The sequence below is a fragment of the Serinus canaria genome, chromosome 4 (genome assembly GCF_022539315.1).
Source record: "Serinus canaria isolate serCan28SL12 chromosome 4, serCan2020, whole genome shotgun sequence".
Classification (NCBI taxonomy): Eukaryota; Metazoa; Chordata; class Aves; order Passeriformes; family Fringillidae; genus Serinus; species Serinus canaria.
In genome coordinates this window covers 15,207,484-15,232,063 of record NC_066317.1, presented here as the reverse complement: position 1 = coordinate 15,232,063, position 24,580 = coordinate 15,207,484, and the positions used below count along the sequence as shown (strand labels likewise).

Sequence of the window (24,580 nt, the reverse complement as noted above, 5' to 3'; positions counted from 1 at the left end):
AAAGTTTCTCATTACCTAAAGTCTGAGTCACAGGCAGAGATGGACTTCATGGAAGTCAAATCTACCAAAGCACTCTGCCCAAGAAACATGGAATGCCTGGACCTTTGTAACTGCCCATCACTTCCACAGCTGACAAGAGAGCAGTGAAATTCAGAGCTGCTTTTCTTTTCAATCTCCATTCAACATTACTGTCGTGAAGGAAATACCCAAGATACATTTTCCTAAATGTATGCCTTCCCATAGAAAACAGCCTGGTCTCATGTCAGAGTGTGCTACATTAAAAGAAATACCATAAAAACTAAAAAATCAAGATCTGAACCATTGTGGTCTTTGAATGGGTACCTAGGCATCCCATTTTCTCAGCTAAATTCCAGTTAGTTAATAATGTTACCTATTTAGGCCTTCTGCTTGAAGGCCCTCTGCTCAGTAGTATATGCTGGCTGAGGCACAACATTTCCGATGTAGGTTCGGTTTCTTTTCACAGACTGAAGAAAAGAAAAATGCCTGAAACAAATGGTCCAAATGTAAATAATCTTGCACAACATCCATTTTTACAAATACAAAGCTTTCTAGTCTTATAATTAGCATAAATATTTTGCTTCCCCTAATACGCCAAGTTTATATATTATTATTTCGCACTTAAAATACTGTGAACTGAAAGCCCAGATCAGAATTTTTAACACTGAAAAAAAGGTCACTGCTTTATTGCCCACTCTCCTAAGGCAGTGCTCTGGAGAAACTTTAAATACCTGTTCTTGTCCTTGGGCACTAGAGGTCACCAGTGGAACAGACACGAGGAAAGGGATTGGTTTTAATAGTCCCCAGTAGTACTGAGGCCTCAATCCCTCTCCTGAGACTTTCATTTAAGTTGTTACTGGAAATCCTTTGGCAAGTAGAATTTTGGAAGAGTAAGATAAAACTATTTCTTTCAAGCAAGTTATGTCTCAGATGTATAGCTGTGTATCTATTTGAAAGGGATGGGTGTTTCTTGAAAATATGATTTATTCATCCCTCTGATACTTGAGAGTTCCTTGGCTGATACCTGCTGTATTTGAGCTCTGAGTAATGTTGTTGAGACAGAACCACAGAACACCCAGCAGAAACACATGTTGTTTCAAACGAAACAGCATGGCCCATTTCAAGGAAGAAACAGTGCTCCTTTACTGGTTCCATGTGTGGTGTGTGAGGGGTGCACTGAAGCAGAACGTTCAAGAACATCAGTTGCATTTTTTGACCAAGACACCACACCATCTTTTAATACATTCAGGGCTTTTCATTTCTATGAGTGACACTTATGGCCAAAAAACCCCCAAAGTCCTCTTTGCATATGAAGAGGGTTGGAAATGCTTAGAAATCCATGCTTGAGCACAGCCATTCCTTTAGAGAAAATGCATCCAGATTTTAACCTCTAAAAGACAAAAATTTGCTTAAAATGTTTCTATCAGATCAGTAGCTAAATTTAACAACCAAGTTTATAAACTTATCAGTTATTTATATAATGCACAATACTAATATAATCCTAAATAAGAAGCAGGTTTTTTTAGCAATGATTCATTTAATAAAAGTGTTGGATTGGTACAGTGCAATAAACATATAAAGTGTAATAAACATACTGCTGCAGTTATGGAAACTGATTATAATCAAACAATTCTGCCAACAGAAAGACTTCTTGGTTCGTTGAAAGTTATTACCGTGTCAAATATCAACTCAAGGATTGTTTTGTCAAAAGATTTCATAAGATTTTGGATATTAAACCTATCACAGATTGAAATTTTGGTGAAAAGTCTATCAGAACTCTATAAATCCTAAAACCTAAAGTAAGTAGCAGTAACACACAGGCTTTTTGCACACTTGCTTTCTTCACCCAAGTTTCATTTGACTTTGAATTCCATTGACTTTGAGGTGCAGCACATAAAGAAGTCTTGAACCATGCAAAGTTAAAAATTATGCAGGCAGGAGGAATCTTAGCCTTGAAAGAAATAAAAACAACTAGACACTACATGCTACACATTTGCACTACTTTGTTTAAAACAGCATATTGATGTACTTAAAACACTTCAGATCTGTGTGTTATTTATGATGCTGTAAACATACAGAAAAACATGAAAGTAACATTTTCCACTGCATCCAAGGAGAGAAATTTAAAATTACAGCTATTGGTTTACGATCTGTTTGAAAGGTGCAGTTAAATGCAGTGTTATAAACTTTGGCCTACAATACCCCACGTGTAGCAACTCCTAGATAGTGCTAAAGAGAAGAAAAATCAAACTAGATGGAGACTTCTGGCTACATTCTGATTTTTCTACATTCCTCTGGAAGGAATGTGAGAGCATATGTGAATCTAGCCCACATCTTATAGATTCTTGTATGAGCAAGACACAAACCCAGAAAACTGCAATATATAAGTTAATGCACTACTTATGATCAAAGGTAAGCAGGGAAGACAGCTCAGCTCAGCAGGGAGGAGTATCAAGGGGTTTTGTGAAGCTTTGTGAGTCAGGCATCAGATCTGGGACACAGAACTTGGTGGAGGGTCTTTTCTTGTGAGCCCCTGCAGCTTCTGCTCATGAGCTTTTCCCCCTTCTCTCCTTCCCCCCCTTCTCTCAGGAGCCCACAGCAAATGTGAGCTGAGTGTCAGCAGAGCATAACATGGCACACCTACAGTACTGCCATGGCTGTGCCCAGCCAAGGGTATCCCTTACAACAACACACACTGGAAGAACAAAGCACCAGCAATAGCTGGGAACTGGGGTTGCATGGGGAATTCACCCACGGGCAATTTATTTTGGCTTCTTTTGGGCACCCCATTCGTGTAGCACAGCATCAATACATGTCAGATATGGTCTTTACTGCCCACGGGATTTACCCAGTAACTCTGAACTGGACTTACCTAAATGACAGTTATTTTTTTTACTTAGTGCACTCATGAAAAGGCTGGTACCAGTGAAGAACTTTAGATGCTGGATTTTGAGATACAGCTCTGCAGAGATGTAGCTTTCACCTGGCTCAGTTCTCTGTTGCCTGTACCCTGTATTTGGGGAAGTGTGTGTTCTACAGAACAAATGCTAAAATGCTATAGACAATGGAATGAGACAGCAAACCCAGGAAGGGACAGGTGGGACCAAGCCTTCTGGCAAAAATCTGAACTAGCTTGACTGAAAAGTCAATCACTGAACTGCAGCATGTATTTTATGAATATGCACATAAAAGACAGAAGTTGGCATGCAAGTGGACCTTCAATTTCCCCTTTAATGTAAAACATCCAGAGGTGTTGATATTCAGGTATGCTGCTAAGCTCATCTCATGCCTTTGTGGATGTGGGTAAGGGTAGTAGCATGTGAGACTGGCTGTGTAGCTGGGTTTGAAGAATCAAGGAATTTTTCTTGCTGATCTCAGGGAAGCTTCTGACATTTTTACTGTAATAATTTATTACAGTTTTCATATTTGGTGGATATATGTAGGTCCTGGAAAAGCTCTCCTGTATTTACATAAATCTACTATAAACAAGTCTCATCTACCTTCATCCACCCATCATAGAGTTCTGTAACTAGAGGAAAAAATATTTCAACTGGCAAATATAATATTTTATCCCTCTGGTCCCTTCCCATTTTCTTTCATCATCTTCCAAAATTATGTTTCTATTTCAATTATTCAGTTGTTTTGTTGTTTTGCACTTTATTTTCCCCCCCCCTAAAAATGTCTTCTTGGTGAGAAAGCTCTGCTCAGCTGGAAAACAGCATTCCCATCAATAGAATACACATTCAGGTTGGTGAACCCAACAGATAGGCTAAGCACATCAGTTTTCTGATTCTTTTCTCTAAGCAGCTGAAACTCTCATTGGTTTGACAGGATCCATGTGTTTCTCAAGTCCTTACAGCCTTGCTCTACCTGCCTTGGGGTGACCTTGCAGGACAAGGTAGTTGACTTGGGCATTTGGGGCTCTCTCTATAGCTGCGAGCGGCTTCCCTCACCCAGGCCCAGGTCTGTGCCCAAAGAGAAGAGGCTGCACCCATTGCCACACTGGCTCAGAAGAACCTGGCTGCTCGTGTTTCTCAAGAGCTCTGGCTTGCTGCATAACTCAGGCTCAATCCTGGCACAAATAAATTGCTTAATCTTGAGATCTGAGCACGCAGCGGTGTCAGCGAGGTGGCACAGGCGGTTTAGAATTCCCTGCGTGCTTTGTTCTTGAACCTCAGCGTGCAATTCCAAAGCTGTCAGGGTTTTCCACCAGGCCTGTGCCATACCAGGAATGAAGTTAACCATCACGGTTACCTTTGCTGTCAGAGCCCCTGCAGTCCAGGCAGGAATGCAAGCACAGGCTGGTAGCCAGCTACCCTGGGACTGTGGAGCTGCTGGACTTCAACAGAAATCAACTTGTAACACACAGACTATGTTGGTGGGGGAAGGGACAGCACTCTATCCATGGCCACCCACTGCCTAGGAAAAGTCTGGCAACAGGGGTGTTATTCTTGTTCCATTGGCAATCGTGGGACTTTTGCTAGACTTGATTCTAAATGAATGCATTTTTCTGACCCAGAGTCCTTTTATGTGGTTCGGTATGGAAAAGTGCCATGGTATTTGTCACAAAAAGTCCTCGCTGGCTAATCTGTTTTTAGGATTGTTGATGGTTTATAAATTAGAATTATTAGTCAAACATTGCTCTGTGTGTGCAGACTCCTACAGACTGGACTATAGGGCCAGCATGGAACCACCTTTCTAACTATGGCAAGTTGTTTTGACAGAAGGGAGAAGCAGTCAGAGCAAAACCAGAAGGGTATGTAAGCAATTTACCCCTGACATGCACTCTAACATATCTTAGTCATTGTGTTGCCCACAGAACATTTACAAATCTGCAATAAAAGTGAATTTCTTACATCTCAAGGCTTTGGCAAGTTCCATTTAAATGTATCGTATCCCTGTGGCAAATGTCTCGTGTTTTCTCTCTGTGTTAAATACAATAGGGACACATTAGCAAATTAAAGATTAAAGAGGAAAAATAAGGTGAATGTGCTGGTTCTCTTTAATTAAAGCACAAGCCCTTCAGTAGTGCTGCAGCCTGCCCTTCCCAGGCATTCAGGATGCCCACCCTAGGGGTGAGTTGAAAGCAGCATTTAGAGGTGGAGAGCCGTTCACGTGTGCATGGTCATAAATCCCAAGTCAGGAAAGTTCTGTTATTGACAATAGGCTGAAATGATCAGAAAATAAAAGCTGGCAGGCACTTATGAACATCCATGTGTGGCTGTGCTAACCTGACTCAGATGTCGCAGATTCCCTCACTCCCTTTGTATTTCAAATTCCTTGTACATCAAATTAGCATGAGTAAAATGACATAAAAATATATATAGTGCTAAATTCTATGACAGGTGTAGATCTGGGTCTTGAACTGCAGAACATTCAAAACAGCAAAAATGGCTCAAATATTTTCAATATTGATAATTTTTTTGTCATTCCACACCTGGTAAGTTTCAGAGCCCCTATGCCCACTCTCTGAATGCACTTTCTTACATAAGAATGTTTCTGGGGATATGCAGAATGGATGAATAATGTAAACCCGATATGGATTAAGTTTTTAAAAAACTGGGAATTTTTAGCCAGTGTTCCTCTCTACCTCCAAAATTCAAAGTTTGAAACACAGAATGGGCAATGCCATCTAATGTGAAAGAAAAAGACCTTGTTAGCTGCTCTTGATGCCCTGAAATTAGGCTACTTTCAGTTGAATGATGTTTCAACTGGAACACATATCTTTTGTACTAGTGCCATGTGAAAATCTGTCCCTGTAGTTTTGGTAACTATATTTTGAATCAGACTGCTTCTGATAATTTTTTTTTCTTGTCTTTTTTCTTTTTTTGTCTTATCCACATAAACAGAAATTCACAGCTTTGGGAGAATGATTTCCTTGACCCATATTTTTTATTGTGACAGAATCCAAATTCTGTACGTTCTGCTCTTTTCCTAGGAATGCTAATTACAAAATTAATACAATGTGCAAAACAATGGACAAATCTAAAAATCAAATGGGGGGGAGAAACTAAAACCAAACTCCTGTTTACACTAGCCCTGAGTGTAACACCACAGAGAACTACACTTGCCATCCCCCAAACTAAATTTCATTTAAGAACCAACTAAATATATTTGCTTTGATATGTCTTTCAGCCAAAGGACTTCACTTCTCTTTTACATGGCAACCTGAAATATGCTGTTTGTTTTGTGTTTGGCAAAAGATATTAGAAAGATTAGAAATGTTTATGCTATTCACAGTCACATTAGAATGAGAGTGTGTGACAGCGGCTAAATGCCTGGGATTTATGCAAAAGTTCTCCATTTAGCTTTCTATATACATATGTAGGTGTGTGTGTATTTAAATTAAAAAAAAAAGTGTACAAGGTCAGCTTACAACCCTTCTGGAGCATTTGCTACAGCAGCTGATAGAAACAAGGCTACAAGGCAACTTGAACAAGTGGTAAATCTTTAGCGGCAACTTTTCCTTGCCAAAATTTGTTGGGCAAGTTCTCCCGTAGAGTAGGGTGCTAAAGCAATGACTTGAACCTTCTCCTTGTTGTATAACCAGAACCCAACACCACTTTTAATTCTTTGCACCTCTCAGGAGAGAAAGGATGGTCAGAACTGTGTTACCTCTCTAAAAGATGCACATATGTCTGAGTGGAGATCTGCCTTCCTTGGATTTCTGGGCAATGGCATTGTGAAAAGGAAGCACAGTCTCTTCCTACTTATACTTGATGTTTTTTCATCTAGCACTATCAAAAGGCAAGTTTTAACACAAAGGCAAGTTTTAACTAAGAGAATTAATTTCATGTGATGGCAGACAGTGGAGATGCATTCAGCTTCTCAAACACAACCCCCGCCCCCAGAAGTATGATCTGCAACAGAGCCACTTCATATCTTCTAATTAACATTCTTGTTTCTTTGCTTTCAAACATTGTTAAGGACACATCTGTTCAGACTAGAATAAAACCTATCAACAGGGAACAAACGTGTGCAGTTGAGCCTGTGCTCTACATGTGCAGAGTAAGACAATATGCATAGAGTACAAACTTGCCACACATTCTACTATGCAAGTGAACATGTTTTAGCCTTGTCTGCAGCTACAACTTAACTGAGGCTAAGCAGCCACTCATTTGCATCTTTCAGAGGTACACATTCTAAATAACGTGCGATTTCCAAAGTGTTAACAATGTGCAAATGAAAGACATTTGCAGTCACAAAGCATTATTTTGTATTTTTCTAAAAAAAGTGATCAAAAAAAGAGAAAAACCTAAATTGCTGAAAAATGCAAACTCATGGACTTCAGAGTTTGGACCATATGACACACTTAGAGCCTATAAAAACTTAGAGCCTATAAAGTGATCAGGGCTGAACTTCAGCTGTTCATTTGGTTGAAATATTTCCCTGCTTTGTTTGGTCTTTGTTGGTTTTTTTTTTTGTTATTTTCACAGTTTTGTTCAGCTCAGTCAGTCAGCCCAAGTTAAGATTGTTTCTCTGCAGTATGGATTCAGCTGAAGTGTCAAAGGTAGTGGTGATTAATGCATCCACATTTTTCCAAGTCTGGCAAAGCCTGTGTGATCCTTATTTTCTTTCTTTCTGTCAACCTCTCTCCTCTCTTCATTTAGAACATGCTCTAACTCACAAGTTAGATCCTTAAAAAGGAAATTCCATGACTGGACAGAGGCATGCAGGGTCTAAAATACAAAAATTCCTAAATTTGACATTCGCTGCAGTTGTTTACAAGCCACTGCCTCACTCTTGGTTTAATACTGTTTACAAGAAAAGGAAAGGAATGGTCAGCATATGTTATGGAAAGAATGAGTGACCCTGGTGGAATGGGTACCAGAGATCCTGTACATTGCTCACTGGTAAGACATCTGTTTTCAACTATGGGGCTTTTATTCGAGAACTGATGAATAAAGGCTCCTGATGTCTAAGTACCACTGCTAACTCTGGTGACAGAATTTCTCTGCATGTCACCTCTTAACACCCTGCACTCATGATGCTGCCCAAGGCAGCCTGTTTGCAAACCTCACCGCGCATTCAGGATATGCAAATGCTTGGTTGACTTCTAACTTGGAGTTGCCACTACCATATTTCAATCATCCATGGCTAAGGCATCATTTAAACGCTGAAGTTAGAGTGAGACATACAAATAGCATTATACCTCTGAAAGAAATTAGCCTGTAGAAGTATCTTCTCCATATTACTAAAGCTTTCCTTCAGAAATACTTAAAAGTCTGAAATTAACCAGCATATTGCTGCTGAACTGAAAATATCGTCATCACAACACAGAAAAATCCGTTAAATACCAGTGGAAAGGACATTCAGATAGATGAAATGCAGACAAATGCAAATAAGTTCCAAGAGCCAGATTTTTAAGACGGTAATTCACTGTAATTGGGAGGGAGGAGATGTTTATGGTCATCTTATCCTAAACGCCACCACATATACAATATTCCCACTGACTTTAATAGTTATAGGAGGTGCAGATTTATGGTTGGGTATAAGGATGCTTCAGTCTTCACCTCTTCACCTCTTATTAGCACTTGTCTTCTGCTTCCTTGCCACAGTTTAAGCAGTCCCAGATGCTGTGCAGTTCCAAAGCTCCCCTCTAGCTCCCATAAAACCAGAAAAATAGGATCTTGTGGAGCACACTGTGAGTGGTAGACATGGGGCAGGAGGGCAAAGGGGACGGATTCTCTGTAGAATATTGATGAGCAAAGGGTGGTTTCAACTCACTGCTAGTTAGAGTTAAACTCAATGTTGCCCTGAATATTACACACATTTTCCAGCTTAATGCTTTTACTAGTATAAGTACGTTCAGCAAATCTCAATCCATTTTACTTAATTTCTTTGTAGGAAAACTTAGCAGTGAGGGGTTAATGCATGGTAATCAGAAATGTTAAAAAACCAAATCTATACAAATTTAAAGCAAGTATACATTTTCACTGCCTTCGTGAATGAATCTGCTTAGGCATTTCAAAATTACAGTAATTTTGCCAGTGATAATTTCAGTGATAGGATGAATGAAACTATGAAATCTTTATTTAGAATAAAAGAATTGAGGCTAATGCTGTTTTATTTGAATAAGAATGTATGGAACTGACTTTATCCTAACACTGCTATTTAAAAATATCACTTACATTGCCTTAAATCTGGAAGAGGTTCCTACAAAACGTCTTAGGCTGTAGGATAATGTGGAGAAATGGATATAATTATCTCTAGAGAGGAATATGTTCTTTTCAGCTTATGAATGAATTTTCACTTACCATTTTCTAGCTGTAATTAAGAAAGATGGTTTAGTCACTTTGGCTCTTCCTACCTCTGCCAGAAGGTCAAGATTCATATATTGATACACAACTGCCTCTCCAGTATTCTTTCTCTTAGTAGCCAAATGCCTCTCCCTTTTCTGGCAACTGCACTCAGACCTCGTTATTGTGTACTCAGAGATTGCGCCTGTAATATTGCCATTAAAGTGGCATGCAGGGGGCAATTTAGCAATGATACACACATGCACCAAATGCCACCAGCATTCAGTTTTGAAACTCCCTCAGTTTTTTTCTAAGTCGTTCCCTACATCAATAAATAAAACCCACAACAAGAAGAAGAAATACCTTCTTGCTATTAGACTGCCAGAGATCCCAAAATCTAGTTGATATCTGGTTCCAATTTGTCTTTGTGGAAGGGAAGCCAAAGCCTTGCTTTTCCTCCTCCCTTTAGAATGAAGCCAAAATGTAGCCTAACCTGGGTGCACCCACCCACACTCATCCGTGTGTGCATTCTGGTCATGGCTTGAGTTAATAAATTTGATTAGCTCGTACAGTTCTCCAAGCCAGCAGCCCACAAGGCAGGTTCAACCAATACCTTTGCTCCACTCACTGCTCTCAGCAGACCACCAAGGCTCTAGTTTGTATTTTTAAACCTGGGTTAAATTGTGGCATAACCACAAACCATTGTATGCGATTAACAGTGGGGTTCCAATGACTGACTGACAAACAAAATCTTAGCACACTGAGCCTGCTTCTCCCAGTAGTAAACACATGTTATTAATGAAATGATTCTAACAGGCTACACAATTGGAAGCTTTTTTCTTGATTGACAGAATATGCTTTTCTCAACAGGCAAAATAAAGAGGGCACGAAGAGTACACTTGTATTTTTTATTTTGTGAAGTAAAGACATAAAACTATTGCAATAGTCTCTCCTTTCAGTCATAGCCCAATGGGACGTTTCTCTGGCCAGCCACTGAGTGATGCATTACCTTGATACCAAGCTCTGTTTCTATGAACAGAAGGGACTGAAATTTTTAAAAGTGCTGTCCTCCAACTCTTATGGCTCCCTTTGCACTATGGACCCACACCTCTGTCATCACTGACAGCTGAACAGGAGAACAGACGATCAGGGGACAAAAGGAACATGTCAACATGCATGTGGCATGAGATCATGACACCACCCCTCAAAGCCTCAGACTGGTACAGTTTAATCACCAGCTGCTAAAAATAAGGCTCGCTAAGCTAGACTGGGTATTAAGCAGCAGGGTGGAACAGATGGGCTTGCTCATTCCTAGGCACTAGAAGCTCATCCTCTCCAGAAGAAACAGCAAAGGCCAAAAAACAGGATGGGAAGCATTACACAATTTCACTGCGCCTTTTTTGTTTCCACAAGGAGCGGATGAAACACACATCCAACCCATCTTTAATGAAACAATTCATACCAAGATTGTCATCACAACTGTCAAGGCCCCTAAATTGGACCTACAATATTCAGGCATGGGATTTAGTTACACATTCAGTAGCTGTGTTCTTCAGGCAATGAAGCAGCCCTCCCTACTTCTGTCTCTCCCTGGACAGTTCATATATGCTGCTATGGTGTCATTTGCCAGGCTCAAAGGTAGAAAGAGGAAGCAGGGGGCTCTGTCAGTGATGCTGCCAAAATAGAAAAATGCAAGTGTTTAGCCTCACTCTGATGAAATGGCCCCCAGTTATGGGTAGTTCACCCACCTGGATTGTCATTACAGCAAACAATGCCATTATAGCCTGTAAACAGTAACACACTCAAGTTACTCTCATGGTAAACTTGCTCTTGTACACAAAAAAGTTTGGAATATTTGTCTTACACTGCCCATCATGGCAGTCTGCACACCAAAACTGCTATCATTACACCACATGCTTGGACTTGAGTGCTGCAGAGAGAGGATGAGATGAAATATTTGACTTTCAGGGAAGGTTCTTACTAGGGAGCAGAAAAGCAGTATTTTATACAGAGCACACGACTACCATTACTTTCTCATGACTTTTTTTCATATCAAACACACTAAAAGGAAAGATTAATATTAATATTGCTATTTTGAGGTTATTCCAAGAAATTGTTGCATCACCTACATGTGCATAGCAATTTTGTTGGAGTAAACAGTCAATGTCTATGGAATTCACTGTTTCATTTCAAAGAAACAAGCTGCGAATGCTGAAAGGAGATTTCTTCCATGCAAAAGGTCAGAGTTCATGTTACGGCAATCTGTCACAGTTGAGTCAGTGATATTTCCATGCTGCCCTGTCCCCCCTGTATGTGGAATACAGCATGCTGAAATGGGTTTGCTTGGTCACTTTTTAAAATTTATTATTGACCTCCCTCTGGGAGACAGATCTCACATCTCAGAAGTTTGCAGCTTTCTTGGGCAGAAGAGTAAATTTATGGGTGGGAGAGAACAGAAAGCTAGAAAAGGAAGGACTGGAGGGAATGAAACAGTGCTGGTGCAGTCAGGCAGGATTATGTGTCAGGCTGTAATGCTGCCTTCTAAAGGCCCATGAGGGATGGTGTGGGTTTCCTCCAAACAACTAATGCAGATTTTCCTGGATGTCTCTTGCAGTCTGATATCCTACTGCATGTGTGTGCACCCACTCTTGCCCTTTTCTATTCATGGGGGAATAAAATGCTGCTTCCTCTGCAGAAGTGACCCAAACTAGAAAGCCAGTTGTTACTGCTCCTTTTTGTGGCTAGGTAATAGCCATAGGCTTAAACTAGACATTCTTTTTAGATGCTGCTCCTGAGGATCATTCTTCCCAGGAAGATAATTTCTTTTTTTCTTCAAATAGAACTTCAAGGAAAGAGCTCAACTTCTTTTGCCTGCTTAGTTAGTGCTGCATTATCTTCTGGTTCCCTTATTAACAAAAGAGTGGCAAGCAAGACTCCCCCCACCTTCCACAGAGAAGAGGAGAAATGGCAAAAACAATAGAAAATAATTCACCTATAAATTGCTTTAAACGCTAGACTTAAGCAAGGATTTCATTCAAGGCACTTTTGAATCACTCACAGCATGCAATATTTCAAAATAAGGTGACGCCCTCTCATTAAGCCTTAAAAATTATTAGGTAACCCTAAACTTGTTGAAAATAGTTTCATTGGGATCAGTGACTTAAACGAACAGGTATAAGTGCTGATATTAATTTGCATTATTATACAAAAAGAATCATGCTAAAGGTAATCTGACATACTGCTAACCAGGGATTTCTGCTTCTCAAGAACCAAGGAGTGGGAGAATATGAAGTCTGGCTTTTATTGCTCCAGCTTGGCTGGCTGTGATGAGGGCTTGGTTCTCCTGCCATAAAGCACAGGCACATCCTGTTGTCAATTAGACTCACCGGTATTCCAGGGCAGCAGCATTGGGCCCCTGGGATGTTGTAGAGTTTGCTTTGCTATGTAAACACCATGAAGTAATCCAGGCAGTGAAGGACACAGATGAGCAGGCAATTTGCAGCATGCTAAGCAAAAGAATAAAAGGTCTGTGAGTGAAAGTCAGAGAATAAATAGTAACAACATCCCTGGGATATAATATCCACCTGTCTGGAGTCATTAAAAATATATACAAAAGAAAGTTAAGGGACTTATTAAAATAAAATACATCTGTGCTTTGCTTCTGTGGGTAAACCGAGAGAAGGACATACTGTAGGGGAAAAATTTCATTTTAGTTATTCACTTTGATTTTAGCACATAACAAATACAGCTTCCAGGTGGAATTTTTCTCATATAGCACCTATGCTGGGACCTTTCAAGTGAGCTTTGAATCAAGTTTTCAAACCAAATATTCATTCTGTACCTGTTTATTTATCTCCTTTGGGAAAGTAAAATGTGAAAAAGTGTCCTTAGACACATTTTAATTGGAGCAACTTAGGGCCCCTTTGTTTGAAAAGGCAGTTCCACATTGTCCTTGAAAAATCTGTTTATTTAATACCAGCATAAACTTGCACAAAAATGGGACTGCACCAGATTTAAGCATGTGCTCCCAAGTCTTTTTTCCTCTCCTTTTGGACACAAAGAAATGAGATATTCAGGATGTTTAAAATATATCAGACTTCATTGATCAAAGAAAATACATAAATCCATGTTTATTAACAATGTTTGTGTTTAAATAAAGCTAACCACAGCACACCAACATAAAAATATTCGCCTGAGTCCCTTGGTGCTCTTTGTTTATGGCATTCAGCATAGAGAGCTCCTTCCCACCCTCCCATTTATAAATAGAGCTTCACTGATGGTAGTCTTCTATTATCAGTTTTACAACAGCATGTCATTCTGTCTTTGAAATTTCTAGATAACACTGTGGAAAAATTGCATGGTTTACTGTTTTGAACATGGGCTTGAGAACCAGCATTCCTGGTTTCTATTCCTCTCTCTGTCAGCACTTGGCTGTGTGACTGTGGCCAAGTTACTCATCTTTTCTCCTCTTTGTTCTGCTACATCTGTCATTTTCCAGATCCTTCATCCATCCTAATTTTGAATAGGTGCAAGCAGTTTTCTGGAGTTTTGTCTTGCAACTTACAACAGAATAGAAACTACTGAAGGGCAAGGGAATAGAAACTACTGAAGGCCAGGGTTAGAAAAGACAATCTCTGTCCCAAAGGATTTTGCTTGTAGTGAAAAGGCCAGAGATTTCACAGGAAATAAAACCCAGGCAGCAATGTGATCAGCCTGTGCACTGTTCAGAATACCCAGGAAGGAGCAGCTGAGCACTCATGGGAAAAAACTGTGGGAAGAGAGGATGTGGAGATGCATGGCAAAGAAATAATTTCAGAAGAAAAAAAAGAGAGGAAAATGTCAAAACCAAAAAAGGTAAAGTAAAATTATCTGTTCAAAAGCTCAAGCACATCTTCCATACCAGACCGTGTTGACTGACCAGCCACAACTGGATAATCCTGGGCAGCTGGTTATTGACTTCCCTGGCTATGGCAGGAAGCATCACAGCAGGAGCCAGCAGGGCCAGCCTGGACATCCCTCTCACAGACAGCATTAAAATTGCTTGTTAGGAATTATCATCAGTGTTTAAGTTTTCTCTCTCCCTCCTCATTCCCTCCTACCAGAATGAAAATGTCAGCTCCTCATTTGAGAGGGCCAAGGCACAGAGCAGGCACCTTTCAAGGGCTTTTTGTTGTCTTTTAGTAGGCAAACTTCTGAGGCCTCAATAAGCAATAACATTGGAAAAGAACTAAAATCTCCTCTTTTGCTATAAACATCCCACATTTCTTATAGAAATAAGAGTATAGGCTGCTAGAAAAGACTGAAAGGCAGATCACTGTTCTAGAGACAGTGAGTTAATGGGGAGGTAGAGCACACACAGATTCAAACTTAACATTTTATTTTAGTTCACACAATGACAAAATAAAAATAGATTGGTTTATGACAGTGTGAGCAATGGATCTGCCAAGCTGAATTTAAACTTAGCTCCAAAGCAGAATTATATCCCATCAAGTGCATGACATGCAATATTTCATTTGCTGGCTCACTACTACACTGTCTGTGAGAAAACATAGAAAACATAAAACCAGTATCATTGCAGCCTCTATTATTCATATTTTCTGAAACTGTGTGGTATTAATCAGAAAGGAAGGCAGAATTTTTATATGAAATATTTTTTCTATTTTGAGTCTAATTAAAACAAGCTGAGCACAAAAATTGTAAGAACTGATCATGATCACTAATTGTTAACTACGAAATGGGAAATATACTTACCCAGAAGATTTCCATTGATTCACTTATAACATTACTTCTTTTTTTTTTCCTCTGAATGAATTATGGAAAGCAGATTTTTTTTTTCCCAAATAATTAATCTTCTATTCATAAAATCAAAAAAAATCAGATTTTTTTTTTTATAATCTCCATTTACTATTTGCACTGGAAAATAAGTTTCAGAACATGACAGTTATTTTATAGTTAGATAAATTACTGCATTGCTTCAAAGCTAGCCAGAACCCCACCTTCCTGTGCTGGCACTAGACAGCCCTTGGGATTTTCAAAAGAGAAGTCATGGCAGCAAAGATGTCGTGAATTCCGTATTTTTCCCAAATGTATGCATAAATTTATATGCCTCAGCTGGCAAATTCTGATAAGGTAATTTTTCATATTGTTCAACTCTTTAAATGGGTGATTTAAATCATACAATCACAGAATCATAGAAAGGCTTGGGTTTAAAGAAAATTTAAAGATCCTACAGTTTCAGCCTCCCTGCCGTGGGAAGGGATACCTTTCACTAGACCAGGATGCTCAGAGCCCCATCCAACCTGGCTTTGAGCACTTCCAGTGATGGGACACCCACAGCTTCTCTGAAAGAACCATCCTGATCCATAAGGTATATTGGAACAGAAAATAAGCATAACATTCCCAGTTCTGAAGATGGCCAGTGTCAGGTCTGCAGTGATTATGTAGTTTACTGTATTACAGCAACGTGCAAAATTGAAAGTTTTCATCAAGCAACATATTTCTGAGGTATAAAATGGCAAACCCCATTTGCTGAGCAAGACCCATGTTTGTGAAACTTGAGCCAAGTAAAAGCAAAGAAGCAGAGCAACACAGCACCTGAGAAATTTTTTCAATAATTCTTTTTTTCTATGAGCACAGGAAATCTAAGCTGATGGCAAGTCTATTGGCCAGTTCATTTTAGATCTCCAGTAAACAACAGTAGTCATAAGCAGGGGATGATGGATTTCTTTGGAAACACATTATAACTATTTAATTTCTTTAAAATTGGCTTTGGGTGCAAAATTCTTGACAAACCAGAGATTTTCTTGGTGGTAGAGACAGAGAAGTGGTGTTTACCCAGTCTTTTGCTGCTGCTCTCCTATACCCCTTCACATCTCTAACTCTTCCTAAATAAGCACCCCAGCTCCCTGCTGAGGACATTTCACATGACAGGCTCCCCACTGAATAACATCCCAGCCCTTCTTTCAGCTCTTTCTCAGATGACCCAGTGATTAGGACAGAGAGGACAGCAAAGAAGAAACAATCCAGGAATATCTGGGGGAGGACATGAGAATGAGAGAAAAAACGTCAGCCACTGCATTCCCTGTGCCATCTGGCAAAACTCCTCTGGGGAGTCCCTAACTGGGACTTGGTGAAGACCTATTTGCAGATGAGTTCTGGGAAATAACAGCTTTTCCTTAATTTCCTTTCAGTGTTGAGTTTCTTCATTCCCTCCTAGGCTGGATTTTAGCCCACCAGACAAAACAGTTCCGCCAGAACTCTCTGTGTCTGTGTCTCTGTGTTCCTCTCAGGCTCAGGGGATGCAGCTACAGGCTGTCTGTCTGTCATTTCCAACCTACTCCAGAGGAATCCAACTGTACAGAGATGCTTGGGTAGCTTTGCCTTCTCCAGAGCATTTCTCCAAGAATTAAAGCCTTAGGGGACTTCTGTTCATTTTCACAGGAAACAAATATTTCTAGATTTTCATTGTTGCCTTCCTCCTTCATTTATATGATATTATCATACTTGGACATTAATGTATACTTGATTTGCTGTGCATATGGATCAAGGACTCCTCAAAATATGATACACTAGATGAGGCATTTGTTTCAGACAAAATCTGCAGCAATTAAGACTTAAAGACTGACAGCAAAGCCATTGAATTTAGAACAATGACCACAGAGGAAGATAAAACCAAAGGTGTTGAAAGACTATTATTTTCCTCCTGAATCTATCAAACTAGTAAGCATTTTTCTTCTCAAAAGAGAACACAGAAAACTGAAGGATGCTGATACTAAGTTGTTTGAAGCCTTAAAGACAAAAAAAAATATCACTTGTCCAAATTTTTTATCTCTGAAAAACCTTGCAGAAACCATTTCTCATCATTTGCCACTTCAAGACGATTCTAAAAAGGTTACAAGCTGTCACAGATACTGTAATGCTTTTGACCAAAATAAAGACAGAAAACCAGATATGTCTCCTGTAGCAATGTGCCCAAAACCTGAAAATAATTGTGGATCCTCAGTGGCCCACCCACAGACTCGAAAGTGGAGCAAGTAAAAATATTTTTTCCTAGACTACAGCAACTTTTGCACATCTTTGATGAAATAAAGATCAGTGTTGCATCCTGCTAATGTAATAAAGTCTGTTCACTATAACAAAATTCCCTGAAGAGTTCACTGAGTACCAGACTGGACCTAGGGTGATTCTGTTGCTGGATGCCCAATGGTCAACTATGATCTTAGAAAACTACCCCAATTTGTGCCTCATAGGAGGAGTTTACAAAAGTACCATCCTGCCTTTTCAGAGTATTTAGTGACCTACACATGAAAATGTATTCTTCTTTCCATGTATTTCACAGTACATACATTTTATACCACAAATTCTAGAATTTGGTAATTTTTGTACACTAATAAAAATCTGCATTTTTTTTTTCTCTGCCAATATTCAAACCTGACAATTACTACACAAACATTTTTGTTGTTCCACTGCCTTTCTCTCTACGAATAGAATCACAAGAAGTACATGTGAATAAGACCACTGAATAAAATGCCAGTATTTCCCACTAAATTAATGTGTTCCTAGTATCTCTTGGGGATAAAAGTTTTTTTCCTAAAATTTATTTTGGACACCAATGTTTTAAAAATACTCACTGGAAGCACATTAAACTAAAGCTTAGTTATTCCAACAAGTAAAAAATTTAAGGAATGTCTTTTTACCCTACCAGTTTTTAAAACAGAAAGTCTTTTCCTATGCAAAACATCAAGAACCAGAGTTGTGACCAATTTTTTGAAGAGCTATTTATGAAGAGACATTTTGTTGTTTGGAATCCTGTGTTCAATAACAAGGATTATATACTTGTAGAACTGAGGATCAAGACAATGAACTGACAGTAGTAAAACTTCATCTCTTCATGCAGTTAAAATTGCATCAAGTATCTCTTCCCTTTGTTGCTCACTTTTAAATACCAAGGAGTGGTTTTTGGCACTTCTTCTGAAGGGAAGAGGTTGCTCTAGTCTCCAAATTTTTTCTTCACTGGGGCATTGCCAGTTGTGCTCATTGTGCTACATGGTGTAATAGAGAAAACAGTCAGTCCAGCCTGCTAAACTCATTTTCACTTTTCAGTGAAATAAGTTTTAACCAAATTTTTAAAAGGTGAAAAGCCAGTGCATTAACACAGTAATAGAAACTGAGAGGTTTGAAGTCTAGAAGTTAAAGTCTTCCATTGTAAACCCAAGTAATATATTACATGCCATACAGATTAATATCCTCCATAAGACACATTTGTTCCAGAGACGGTTACCCTCCATGGAATGTAATTCTCAAATCTCTGTGGGGAAAGGTTCTTTTTGCAGAAGAAGAAAATATTTCCTCATGAGAGAATTTACTGGAAATACTGTAAATTCATGCCACATAAAGATGACTGGTAACTCCTTCAGCATCTTCAGGAAGAACAAAACTCAAAGCCAAAGAGGTGTCAAATTACTTCAAGGCTTTCCTTTGCCTAACCTGCATGAGAACCTGAAGTTTTATCATAAAGGGAGAAAACTGGAAACTGACTGACTGGTCTGCAGTTGCTGAGAAAAGGCATCAACATCTGTTTCTGGTCTTTTGCTGAAGAATACCTCCAGCTGATCATTTGGATTGGTTTGTTTCCATAGGCCCATTTCTTCCAAGTTCGGATTAAAACAAACCTCTCCTGTGGGCCTGATGGTTTGTGTTCTGAATTCCTGGTTCATGTGGCAGAGATTCTCTGTATTATATTGCTAACATATTATCCCTCTTGAAGAGTACGAAGCCAGCTATGCCTTGGCATGTTTCTGTAGGCTTCCTTGTCTAGTTTTAAAAGATCAAGTGAAAGCATGGAAATGGGATCCTGATAAATTCCCCACAGTCAAGGAAAGTTATGTGCGTGGGCATGTATTTCTGTATCTGTAAAATGACATTTGTCACAAATGACAGTTATAGCATTCTAGAAGGAAATCTTCAGTAGTTCTTTACTAGCAAATTCTGCTCCTAGATATAACAGATAACACAGAGTTCACTTTACTGCTCTGCCTTAAGCATGATTTCAAGGTTTGGCTTTGATTCTTATGTGCCTGCATGTAACAAGAATTATGTTCAAGTCCCATTTCAATGAATAGGAATGAAAAACCACTTGTATTTTTCAGCCTTATCCGCTTTCACACAGGTTTTCTGAAACTTTCCTGAAAGCCTGAATAGAGGAATAGAAGAGTTCTGGGCCCCTTACTTCAAGAAAAACGTTGAGGTGCTGGAGCGAGTCCACAGAAGGGCAATGGAGCTGGTGAGAGGTCTAGAGACAAGGTCATATTAGGAGCGGCTGAGGTAGCTGGGGCTGTTTAGTCTAGAGAAAAGGAGGCTCAGGAGAGCCATTATCATTCCCTAAAACTACCTGAAAGCAGGTAGTGGCTAAGTGGAGAACAGGCTTTTTTAAGGCAACCAGCATCAGGACAAGTGGAGATGGCCTGAAGCTGAGCCAAGATAGGTTCAGGTTGGACATCAGAAAGAATTTTTTTCACTGAAAGGATGGTTAAGCATTGGCTGCCCAGGGAGGTGGTGGAGTCACCACCTGGATATGTTCAACAAATGACTGGACATGGCACTTATTGTTGTGGTTTAGTTGCTGTGGTAGTCTTTAGGGGAAGGTTGGACTTGAATTTGGAGGTCTTTTCCAACTTAAATCATTCCATGATTCTGTGAAAATGACAGTTTAAAAAGTCCTCAAGGAAGATTTCAATCTCTTGCCCAAAAGTAAAATGAAACCATAAAACATGAATCTCAGTCTGAGATTTACATTCTGCAGATTCTTCCCATGGGACAAAGTACTTTCTTAAGAGCAGAAAAATGTAAAGTCACAAGACGTTTATTTGGGGAGACAAAATTACAAATATAGTGACATTCTAAAGTTGTGATTTGTTGTGAAACGTTTTACTTGAGCACTGTTAATATATGAAAAGTAAGTTCTCAATTTCTTTACATCTCAGAGAAAATAATAACACAAGAACAAACAAGAAATTACCAAGTCTAGCTTAAGAGAAATATATTATGGTTACCATCATCCATAAACAGGAGCAATTCTATCAAAGGTGCTCTCCCTGACCACCCATATAATTTTTCAGGACATGAATTATACACTCAAGAAGCCAGTCAGGGAAAAAGCAGTATTTTAACATAGTTAAACTTGTTAATATAGGATGAATGAAACTACTACTTCTTCCTCATTTTTATCTCCAGAGTGAGGATATTTACATATTTACAGTGGGATTTTTACAGTTTCATCGTCTTATTTCCCATGAAAGAAGAGCAAGCATTTTCTTTATTTTCATTACAGCATCAAACCCCCAGAGCACCAATGGAGGGCACAAACATTGCACACAGTGCCTTCTGCTCAGACTGGCCGGGCTCTGTGCCTGCTGTGGAAGGGCACAGTGACAGCTGAGGGAGTGCCACTGCAGCCTGCAAGAGTTAGAAAAGGCTGCTATGGACCACCATGTTCCCACCTGGTCTTGCATGTTTTGGAGAACTGTTTTTAAGCAGATTTCAAAAGCCCTGGTTTTCAGTATCTATAGCATTAGGGAATGCAACCAAATTCTGAGTGCTGTGAGCAATAGAGGTACAATAAACCACAAAAATATATTAAAAATACTTTCAATTTCTTACTTAATTTCAGCTATACACAATCTTTCCAGTACTAGTTGAAGAAGACTCAAAGCTTTAGTCTGATTTCCAGTCAAGTTACAAATACAGACTTCTCTGTATATAATGACCACAGTTTTATTTCTGTTGAGTAAAACAGTTTTGTCTGGAATCTAATCTTAATTTCATTGCACCAAATATAAAAAACAGTTACAACTTACTGAGGGGTGGTCCCTTCCTTTGCCAGGGAGCAGAACAAGTACAAGGACTTCATTTGATTAGTTTAAAAAATGCTTACAGACATTCCCAAAGACTCAGTGAAATCTGCTCTGAGAACATTTTCTGATATGCAGAAAAACCTCCAAGAGTGGCATGTTCTTGTAACTAAAGTTATTTACAGTGGGAAACAAAATCTGGGCAATCTGAGGGGTGACACAGTTACCCAAGGTTCTGCATTTGGAAGTCAAAACGGAAGAGAGTGTGTCAACAGACATTTACAAACAGGCAAAATAACTATCCAGATAAAAACCAGCACTGTTTTAGGGCAGGGGGAAAAGTCTTACAAAAGATTTGAGATTATCTGAGTGAGCTGTTCTCCTGAAATTATTGGTGAAATGTTAAAAACTGAAACATAACCTTCAAAAAGCTCTTTGTAAGGCTCTTCATATTTCACTGAAAACCCCATTTTTACTTTAGAAAATAGTAATTCTCAAAAAATTAACTTATTCTTAAATATTATAAGAATTCTGAGGCCTTTGCTCTCACTTAAAGAAACATTAGCACCTAGCTAAACTACCTACCTTACAGATGCTACATATGGAAATCTAAATGAAATTAGTGTATTGTGCAGTTTTTAACAAAACCTGTTTTAAAATGCTTTGATAAAAGATAATTTCTTTCTTTTAATGATTGTAAATTACTTTGTCATCCAAATTTTTATACATAGTCCAACATCTTCCTTCAAGAAAATTTTATTTTGCTGGCAATTTTCATTTTATGAGTATACTTTTTAAAATAAGACACAAGCTACCTTTCAGTGTGAGCACTTGAAACACAAAAATGATTTGAAACTGAGTAAAATGAAAATATGCTACAAATATGTTAGATCACTCAAGAGCTACAATTAGAAATCTTCAAGAGCTACAATTAGAAATCTTCATTTTTGACTCCATATAGCTCTCTGACAAATTATGATCCTTCAGCTGCTAGAAACTGAGGAACCAAAGTTTCCACTGAGTTTTCTATTATACCTATGATTGGTGTTTTCTTTAGGGTTGCCAGAATTTCTCATGAAAGTAGCTGAAATTTCCAGATGTTTGTTCAATAAAGAGTGCTTGTTCTGCTCCCCCATATCAAATCTTCCCTAAATATCACCACTTTCTTTTCACAAATATTATCAAACATCACACCTGTCAATATTCTATCTTCACATTTCACTTTCACATTGTTGAGTTAATTTAGCAAAACCCATGAAGTAATTCAGACACGGCAAGTTCTGCTCAGATTGTGTGATTTGGGTAATTTTGCCATTCCTGAACTAATGACAGCTTCTTTCAGCACTGCTCATGAAACAACCAAATACATCTATTTGGTCTTGTCATCTGACTTTTAACATTATTGGGGAATTGAGTCTTGCTTCAAAGTTTTGATCATTAAGAATCCCCCAACTTGCATCACCATTCCAGTAAATTTTTGAGTCTCTGCTGGCTTGCTTTTGAGCAAATTACCTCCAAAAAGAAACAGTGCAAATCCTACTATTTGGACAAAAAATACCTTCTAGTTGATCAGGCAAAAATCTTCATCTATTGAACAAGTAAAGTATATCAATATCTGATATAATAAATATCTGAATATACAAAACAATATATTTATTTATATATCTGTCAAACCCCACAATATCACAATGCTAGGCAATTTATTTTTTACACTGAATGACATAGCGCGTGGAGTACTTGGGTGGAAAATAATAAAAATTCAAAATGTCATTAAATATTTATTAGAACATTAGGAAAAAAATTCATTCCAGCAGTAATGGTAAAATTCAAATTGCTTCACTGTTGCTGATCATCACCAACATAGCAGTAATAATTTCAAGGCAAAACTGAGAGAAAGTCTGGGCTGCTGAATCTGAGAGTATTGAAAGACAGACAGCAGATGAGTGGGACTTAGACTGTCACATGTGAGACAGTTCAAGAATCCCTCCTAAGCCTGGGGAGAAAAATCAGTACTATTAAGGCATGAGACATCGCATTCCAAGGCTACACAGGCTTGATGAATCAGGGTTACAAAATGCCCTATTTTTTTTTTTTTAACTGATTTTAGGAAGTTTAATGACTAGTTCTTATAGTGGTCTTATACTGCTGATGTCCTGTTAACCAAGGTGAATCCTACACAGGATACCTGAGCTGGAGCTACAGGGGGACAGAAAGGACCATGATGATTTAAGCCTCTAGCACTTGGCAAAGAAGTAGGAACAGAGCCTCGATCTGAGAAGTTTTGTGAACATGCTTGAATTTCTTAGTGCTTAAATGAACCAAACCACAGAAATCTGAGGCTTGCCCTTCATGAGCTGGCAGATTACTATTTTTGGCACTCGGTTTTTGTGATGATGTCAGAATGATTATTTTATTGTAATCAAAATTTGAATGTATATGACATTTTGTTTATGCCAGTCCTCTTTTTGTTCTCCATGTGTATAAACAGATATACCAGCACTAAACAACTACAATTTTGTGTCCCAGACACAGATGTGGAGCAATATGGAGGCTTTCAAAAAGTTGAGGGTTGCCAAAAATAATGTTCCACCTATCATCTCGCACACCAGTGTTTCAGACTGTGTGCCGTATACACAGCAACTTTCTACTTGTGTAGTAGAAGAAAAATCAGGATTTTGCAGAATTTGACTGCTCAAGAAAGATGGCACACCTACAGGTTCTACAGTGAATATGTACCTAATTGTATTTTAAGGGTTTCAGACCAATTCCAAACATCTGCATTTTATCAGAATTTCAGGGCCATTATTTGAACAAAGCTGCCCATACTGTAGGACCAAACTGCATCTGAATGTGTTTAGCGCTGCTACAGTACCTGCTCTTTGCAACAAAGCACTTATTGCCGGTGGTTTCCCACAAGCACACAGGCTATTTAAAGCTACTTATTTCATAAACAGCTTTTAAAAAACCCAAACAAACAACCTAGAGCTCGCAGACTAAGAAGAAAGCACTCAGTGAAATTCCCTCCATCAACCAGCACGGCAGCTTCCCTCGCCATCGGTTCTTTGGGGTGTCTCTAAGGACAGCTGAGCCCGTGCTGCAGCCAGAGGTGTGCCAGCTGTGCCTTAGGCACTGCTGAGCTGGAGCCCCACCTTGTGAGCAGCCAGGATTGCAGCACAGGACTCCTCTGTAACCCCGTGGGGCTCTGGGTCTGACTCTTTCTGCCGCCGGCACACTTCTGGTTGCTCTGCAGACATAAGTCACCCTGCTCGATTTTGTGTATCTGCGGCTGAGTCAAACTTTCCTCGTGCTACCAAGCCCCACACTGGCAAACTTTCCTTCTGTGTACAGTGAGTCAATATACTCTGACTCTGTTTTCAAGATTCTAGAAAGACAAGGCTGGAAAAGCAGTATAAATCATTCCATGTTGGAAATAATTACTTACATTTGAATTCTGTAATCCTTATTTGAACAAAA

General features: G+C 39.0%; 1 long non-coding RNA gene across 1 annotated transcript in view; it reads right to left on the bottom strand.

Moving 5' to 3' along the window:
• Window positions 1-390: 390 nt before the first annotated feature.
• LOC127059515 (uncharacterized) overlaps window positions 391-24,580 on the bottom strand; it is a 131,506-nt gene continuing 107,316 nt past the window's right edge. The window contains exons 4-5 of the long non-coding RNA XR_007777437.1: window positions 12,644-12,763; window positions 391-504 (exon numbers count right to left, since the gene is read on the bottom strand). This is a non-coding gene — a long non-coding RNA (uncharacterized LOC127059515). The remainder of the gene's footprint in view (window positions 505-12,643; window positions 12,764-24,580) is intronic.